A 7,761-nucleotide genomic window follows, 5' to 3' on the forward strand; every position below is an offset into this window, starting at 1 on the left:
GGTGACTCAAGAGGCCCGGCGCGCAGCCCACGGCGGGTCCCGGGAGGGACCGTGAGCATCAGCTCTGTCTTCGCGACGAGAGGAAAAACGGTCGACGAGCCGTCAGGCGGGTATGGTAATACACCTGCGCGAGGTCAAATCTCTTGAGATGGAACTCGACTCCACTCCTTCTGCTGCCCCTGTACTTTGGGAAGAAAAAGAGCCAACCTGACCCCGACGTGACTTGAACACGCAACCTTCTGATCTGGAGTCAGACGCGCTACCATTGCGCCACGAGGTCACAGAAAACGGGAGCTGCCCGGGAGTTAAAGGCCTCGCTGAGGCTGCGCCTCCGCACGGCAGAACATTGGCGCTTCGTTCATCCCGCCCCCACTCAGGGGGCGGAGCCGAGTCCGTGCGCATGCGCGTTCCGGGTACGCGGTGCCGCGAGCGAGTCCCGGGCGGAGCGAATTTCTGGAGGGCGGGGCTCCTTTCAGAGACACCCCCGCCACCCCCCGCCCCCCCCCCCGCCCCCTCCGACTCCAAACAAGGAAAGAAAGCGGGTGGGTAGCCTGAGAGTCAGAACTTGATAAACGAGCTTGAAAAGCGCAACAACTTTACTATTATTTTTTACTTTGCAAGTTAGTTCATTGAATTTGCCAATTTTTAATTGAAGTACAATTGGTTTTAGAGTTTAGCTGGTGGCTGGCTTAGCGGTCAAGAACCCGCTTCCCAACGCAGGAGACCGAGGTTCGATTCCTGGGTGGGGAAAATCCCCTGGAGGAGGACCGGGCAACCTGCTCCGGTATTCTTGCCTGGGAAATCTCATGGCCAGAGGAGCCTGGAGGGATACAAGTCCATGGGGTCACAAAAGAGTTGGACACGACTTAACAGTTAAACAACAACATAGTTGATATATAATTATTGTTTCTAAACCATAGAAGTAAACTTTGAGGAAAATCAGAACAGTGCCTGGAAGAAAATTGGAATCTCTGACCATCCACCACCCAGAGGTATTGATTGGGGTTTTTTTGCAGATTTTTATCAGCTACCTCTACTTCCCAAATCCGTTATTGAACTTTCCAGTAATGGGTCGTATACACCCAGAAGGGCTTCCCTGATGGCTGAGTGGGTAAAGAATCCGCCTGCAATGCAAGAGACACAGGTTCAATCCCTGGGTCAGGGAAGATCCCCTGGAGAAGGAAATGGCAACCCACTCCAGTATTCTCGCCTGAAAAATCCCTTGGACAGAGGAGCCTGATAGGCTTATACAGTCCAAAGGGTCGCAAAGAGTTCAACAAGACTGAGCAACTAACACACACCCGGAAAAGCAACCGTGAATTTTCACAAAGCCAGCAGCAGCAGCAAACATGCTTCTAAGTTAAAAAGGTAGAAGTAAGAAAGAACGCTCTCCTGGCCTGATGAAGAACAAGCTGCTGCTGCTGCTAAGTCACTTCAGTCGTATCCGACTCTGTGTGACCCCATAGCCCACTAGGCTCCTCTGTCCCTGGGATTCTCCAGACAAGAACACTGGAGTGGGTTGCCATTTCCTTCTCCAATGCATGAAAGTGAAAAGTGAAAGTAAAGTCGCTCAGTCGTGCCCTTAGCGACCCCATGGACTGCAGCCTACCAGGCTCCTCGGTCCATGGGATTTTCCAGGCAAGAGTACTGGAGTGGGTTGCCATTGCCTTCTCCGGATTAAGAACAAGAGGCATCAGTTAATTCAATAACTAGGACATCCGAAGGTCCTGGCATTCTTTAGAGAAGGAGAGGGGAAGCCTTTGTGGGAGGAAGGAAAACTGTGTCTGGTGCTCCCGGGTGAAGCTGGGGGTGGGGGGTGAGGGGCAGTGTGAGTTGGAGGGAGCAGCTGAGACCACCAGAGCTTCTACTTGTCAATGGAAAGGGATTGCAGCAGTCTCTGTGTTTGTGGCCACGTATGACATTGGAAGCATTTGGGGTGGACCCAAGGCCATCAGGGCATCAGAGACTGGAGGCTCTGTTCCCGATCTTCCAGGGAAAAGGCCTGCCAGCCCGCAGCACCGTTGCTGGTTCCGTGTCCAGATGCCAGGGAGCCAGAGCCCCGAGTCACCTCCTTATCGATTTTGATGGCCCAGGGGTGAAGTGTACCCTGCTTGGGGTGGTGGGGGGATGGGGGGCCGAGAGAAGGGAGGGAGTGAACGAGATCTGGTCGCAGCTTCGGGCTGGTCACTCCCTCGCGGCCCTCCTCCCCGCAAGCCTCCAACCCCGGCTGCACAGCAAGGTCACTGTGAGGAGGAGCCAGTGCCTTTCCCACGGATGTCGAGGGCCCAGAATCTCCTGGAAAGAATGCCTCAACACAAGGAAAGGTCAGAGACATTCTTGAAACCCGGCTCAGAGTTCTGGATACTCAGGCCCCTCCTCCTGGGATGTGGACGCAAACCTGAAGTGTGATTGTGCTGTGCGTGCGCCCCTACAGGCCAGTGCGGTGATGCACTCGCATGGAGGGATGGCCGAGGTTTGTACGGATGGCGTCCGGGGGCCCTTTTAAAAGTGAGCGCCGTCTCCTCCAGGGCAGACCAGAGCGAAGGAGTGAGGCAGGCGTGCAGTTGTGCAGCATCGGTCAGGTCCTCTTTTACCCCTGGTCCCGCCTCGGGGTTATCGGACCCACGCCCGCTGCAATGGGAGCACGGAGCCTTAACCACTGGCGGGCTAGGGAAATCCTCCAGGGTCAACTCCTCTTAAAACTTTGCTTGTTTGTTCATCATGGGTTTTTTTGCATCTATTGGTATTTTTTGACCACGCCTGCGGCATGGGGGATCTTAATTCCCCCACTAGGGATTGAACTCGCAGCCCATGCTGTGGAGGCTGAGGGGCTTAGCCCCTGGACCCCCAGGGAAGTCCAACAATTTTTATTTTTCAAAAGACTGCATTTTTAAAATTTATCTTATTTAAAAACATTTTTTAAACTTAAAAAATTTAACTGTGGAGATAAGCCCTCACCCCTCGGAGAATGCCTCACTTGCCTCACCCTAGTTCCAGCCCTGCTGTTCACCAAAATTCTGCTGATGCCCAGAAATCAAAAAGAACTGCTTCCTTATTTTAGAACTAAACTCTATTATGCTGGAAAAAAAAAAAAAGAGAGAGAGAGAGAGAACAACAACAACAACAAAAAAAAAAACTCCTGCAAAATATAGAAATTTTCAAAATGACAAAACAGTCAATGTCCAATAAAATACAAAAAAAGGGATAACTACCATCAGTGACAAAGGTGTGTGGGGAAATAGATATTCTCACTCAGGACTGGAAAAGAACATGAACCAGCTGTTTGGATTGTAACGTGGCACATGTTTTAAAAATGCTTCTGTCCAAACATCTGCTCTTCTAGAGAATCGGTACTAAAGAACCAGTTAAGGATGGATGCAAAGATGTACCGTCCAGATTGTTCTCATCAGAGCTGTGTTGGTGACAGTGAAACCCAAGATCCACAGCTCAGTCTAATTTCCAAGGGAGTGAGCACAATGGCTGGCCTTGGCAAATGCTTGTGTTTATGAGCTCCCTGAATAAAGAGACATTGTATTGAGACTCCAGGGGTAACTGTTATGGAGGAAGAATGCAGGGATGGGACATTTGATTGTTCATTACAAGGACTTCCCTGGCAACCCAGTGGTTAAACTTTGCCTTCTAATGCAGCGTGTTGTTCTGCCAAAAGTTTTAACTTTCATCTCAGGTTCAAGGGGTTTGTTAACAAAATTAATCACTTGTTGCAAACAAATGAACAATACCCGTATTTGTTAGAGAATTATCTAGCTTACCCTCAATATATTAACATTAAAAGAGAAATAGAAACAGCAGAGGATACATCATCAGACTGGGTTTTAACCAACATCCAGACTTAAACAGCACTGGGAAATCCCATGTCACAGCAAGTCCAGAGTCTGAACTGGGAAAATGTCCCAGGCAGTGAGCCCACTTTGTGGATGAGGCTTCAAAACTTCAGTTCTGAGATTCCCACTTAAAATCTCAGGCCACAAATTGATATAGCCATCAATCTGTGAGCAAACTTCAGCTCTGGTTTCATGTTAATGCTGTCTGTTTTATCTTATGAGCACTGATACACTCCAGGCCTGGGAGACTGGTTGGATCTCCAGGGCTCAGGAGAATTCCAAGACTCACTCCCTATCTTATCTATGATGCTGCCCAGCTAGCTGGTAAAAGTCAGTGCAAGTGCAGGCAGGCATGTAGCCAGGGTGGCATCCAGGCAGATTAGGGACAAGTCAGAAGCCTGCTCTGCTTTCTTTGTCTCTGAAGCCTTAACAAGACTTCAATCTTAATTCCCCTAACAGTGGTGCAGGTTCGATCCCTGGTCCAGGAGCTAAGATCCCAGGTGCCTTGCAGCCAAAAAAACCAAAACATAAAACAACAGAAGCAATGTTGTAACAAATTCAAGAAAGGCTTTTACAATGGTCAAAAAAAAAAAACCTTAAAAAATTTTTTCATTAGAAATATTAGAAACCAATGTTGGGTAATCTGGAGGCCCAGGCCAAGGACAGGACTTCTCCAAGCTATGGCCTCCTGATTAATTGAGAAGAAAAGCCATTACATCCCATGATGGGAGAGGGATGCCTCTGGCCATGGCACAGAGGTAAAAAAAAAAAAAAAAAAATTAAAGTTTTAAAAATGCAGATTTGGGGAGGAAGAAGTTTTCACATACTGAGGTATGAGAAAGTCATTCTGGTTTATACAGGAGTTAACTTGAATTTGATGCTAACCAGAACAGCCTGTTTATGGCCTATCAAATGTACATTGTACATCTGCTTTGATCATTAACGGGTTCACAGACCAGAAGCAAAGAATGCCCATGTTAAAAATATATAAATATTAAAAGACTCCCCGCCTGGGACGTGTGTTGGTTTCTCCTTCTGTGGTAAAACTCCCTTCCCAGGCACCGAGGCCGTTCTGACTCGCTGTATATTGGCTCATCTGTTTTTTGAAACCTTGAAGGAATGTACCCCAGACTTGTTTGATGTCCTTTGTTCTGACAAGATATAAAACTGAGCTGAAAACCATGCTTCTCCGAAGCAGCTCCTCCGAGGCTGTCTCCCAGGCTACAGTCCTGTTTGACTCAAATAAAACTCTTGTCATTCCTGTTATACTCTGGTTATTATTTGTGTTGACAGGGAGTCTTGAATTTCAGGCATTTCTATTTTCATGATGACTTTGTATTATGCCAGGTTTTCCTTCTTTGCTCTGTGCCTCGAAAACCTTGGTTAGGAAAAAAAAGCCCTCCCTCAGCACAGGAAAATTCAAGAGGATTATAGGTGAAACCAGTCTGCACCTCCCTGCCTGTCCTTTCCGTTTAAAGTTTCTGTGACCCTCTTAGGTTTTGGTTTTGCTGAGGATGTGGTTCTGTATAAACCCAAGTAAGTCTGGCTGATCTGTCAGGGCTCAAACGTCTTCACAGATCTAATGAGAAGGTTGCCATGCTTGTTTGTGGTCAGGGGAGACTGGGGCAGTGTGGATGTCCTTTACCTTGGAGACGGAGAGCTGAAAGCACAAAGTTCTGTCTATGGGTCATCAGTCGTGGGTACAGCTAGTGAGGACCACGGTCCTGTCCAGTTACTCCATGTGACAGTAAGTGTGCCTTTCTCAAATTTGCCCCATGTGACAGTGCTGACTGTACTTGTTTCTGGAGATGTTCTTCAGTCTGGAGATCTTTTTTTTTTTTTTAATTTATTTGGTTTTAGTTGTGGCGTTTGGGATCATCAATCTTCTACTACTACTTAAAAAATTTTTTTAAGTAATTTATTTATTTTGTCTGTGCTGGGTCTTCATTGCTGCCTGGACTTTTCTCTAGTTGAAGCAAGTGGGGGCTGCTCTCTAGCTGTGATGCATGGGCTTCTCATTGTGGGGATTTCTCTTGTCGTGGAGCACAGGCTCTAGGGTACGTGGGCTCAGTAGTTATGGATCCCAGACCGGGGATTGAACCTGTGTTGGCAGGTGGATTCTTTGCCACTGAGCCACCAGGGAAGCCCTTCTTTTCCTTTAAAAAAAAATATTTATTTGTTTATTTGGCTGCATCGGTCTTAGTTGTGGAATGTGGGATCTAGTTCCCCAAGCAGGAATCAAACACAGGGCCCCCTGCATTGGGAGGGCAGAGTCTTAGCCACTGGATTACCAGGGAAGTCCCCAGCCTAGAGAGAGCCTTGGCATTTTACTAAATCAAAGATCCTCCTGGCTGTCACTCAGCAGATGCAGCTGATGGCAACTGGGTGCTGCACACACAGAGAGGCCTTGATGACAGACAGGGCCCTGAAATTCCATCAGCAGTCAAATGGAGACAGTGCCATCCTCTGGGAACTAAAACACCTGTCTTCCAACATGGAAGAACGATAAAAGGAAGAGCCTGTCCCTATTCATCAGGATTTAAATCTGGGTTTAAACTTAGACAAAGAACATCACTGTGGAAGGTTCCCTCTACCAAGGGGATGGCAAGCATACCAGTCCTGTCTTTGCCACCTACTATCTGTGTGACACCAGACAAGTCACCCAACTTTTCTTTGCCATGGAGTCCTCAATTCTAAGAGCTTCCCAGATGGCTTAGTGGTAAAGAACCTGCCTACCAATGCAAGAAACACAGGAGATGCAGGTTCCATCCCTGGGTCTGGAAGATTCCCTGGAGGAGGAAACGGCAACCCACTCCCAGTATTCTTGCCTGGGAAATCCCATGGACAGAGGAGCCTGGCGGGCTACATACAGTCCATGTGTTGCAACATGCCTCAATCTAAACTGTGATATAACCGGAGTAAAAGGATTGTAAGCCAAGTAATGCTTTGAAAATGAGCTCCAAAGAGCACAATGTTTCTAAAAAAATTTTTTTTAGTTGCAGCAGGGGGATATCTAGTTTCCTGACCAGAGATTGAATCTGTTCATCCCACCCCCCTGTATTGGGAGCTCAGAGTCAACCTACAGGACCACCGGGACATCCCTGTTTCCTGCTTCTTGGCGTGTCTACTAGGCTTCCACGGACTTGTCAGAGCTCATGACTGTGGGGCTGTCAGGACTGCCCAGGGCTGTGGGGCAAGATGTGATTTAACCTAATGCTGGGCTCTCTCCAAGCACAAGCAGTAAGCAAGCCTGCTGTCAGTATTTACTCAGAGTCATGTAAGCTGGAAGATGGCTACCGCACAGCCCCTATTCCACCTTACATTCTTGTGTTATTTCTCTCCCTCTCAAAAATGTATTGTTCTTCTCTGATTAGGCATTAATGGAGTCCAATCAAATCACCCTATTTGGGTCCCCAGGATAGCCAGTGACCTTGTATCATCTGACGGATATGTAAATCAGGGAATCATCATCACAAAATGATTCATAAACCTACTCTGAGTCATCTGGAAACTCAGATCTTTGCAATTTTATCACTTTTATGAGGACCTACCACGTCCCTGGCACCGTGGTACACATTTTACTCTTTGGCTGCATTGGGTCTTTATTGTGGCTGGTAGGCTTCTCTCGTTGTGGAGCATGGCCTTAGCTGCCCTGTGGCAATGTGGGATCTTAGTTCTGGGACCAGAGATTCAACCCTCTCCCCTGCGTTTCAAGGGCGAAATGTTAACCCCTGGAGCACCAGGGAGGTCCCAGTAGGTATTTTATATGTTACCTCATTTTGTCTTCACAACCAATATGCTCCTGAATTCTTCATGGAACTCTGCCTTTTCCTATGGTTGTATGGTCTGTCGGTCCCCATAAATGGCTGCTCTCTTGCTCTTGGTACATCCCATGCCCCACTGGCCCTGCCTCACTCTT

The 7,761-nt window shown here is 47.8% G+C and overlaps 1 non-coding gene across 1 annotated transcript; it reads right to left on the bottom strand.

Annotated features, from left to right (window-relative positions):
• Nucleotides 1–208: 208 nt before the first annotated feature.
• TRNAW-CCA (transfer RNA tryptophan (anticodon CCA)) lies at nt 209–280 on the bottom strand. Its single transcript has one exon. It is a non-coding gene; the product is annotated as a tRNA-Trp (tRNA).
• Between the last annotated feature and the right edge of the window lie 7,481 nt (nt 281–7,761).

The sequence above is a fragment of the Bos javanicus genome, chromosome 19 (assembly GCF_032452875.1).
Source record: "Bos javanicus breed banteng chromosome 19, ARS-OSU_banteng_1.0, whole genome shotgun sequence".
Taxonomy (NCBI): domain Eukaryota; kingdom Metazoa; phylum Chordata; class Mammalia; order Artiodactyla; family Bovidae; genus Bos; species Bos javanicus.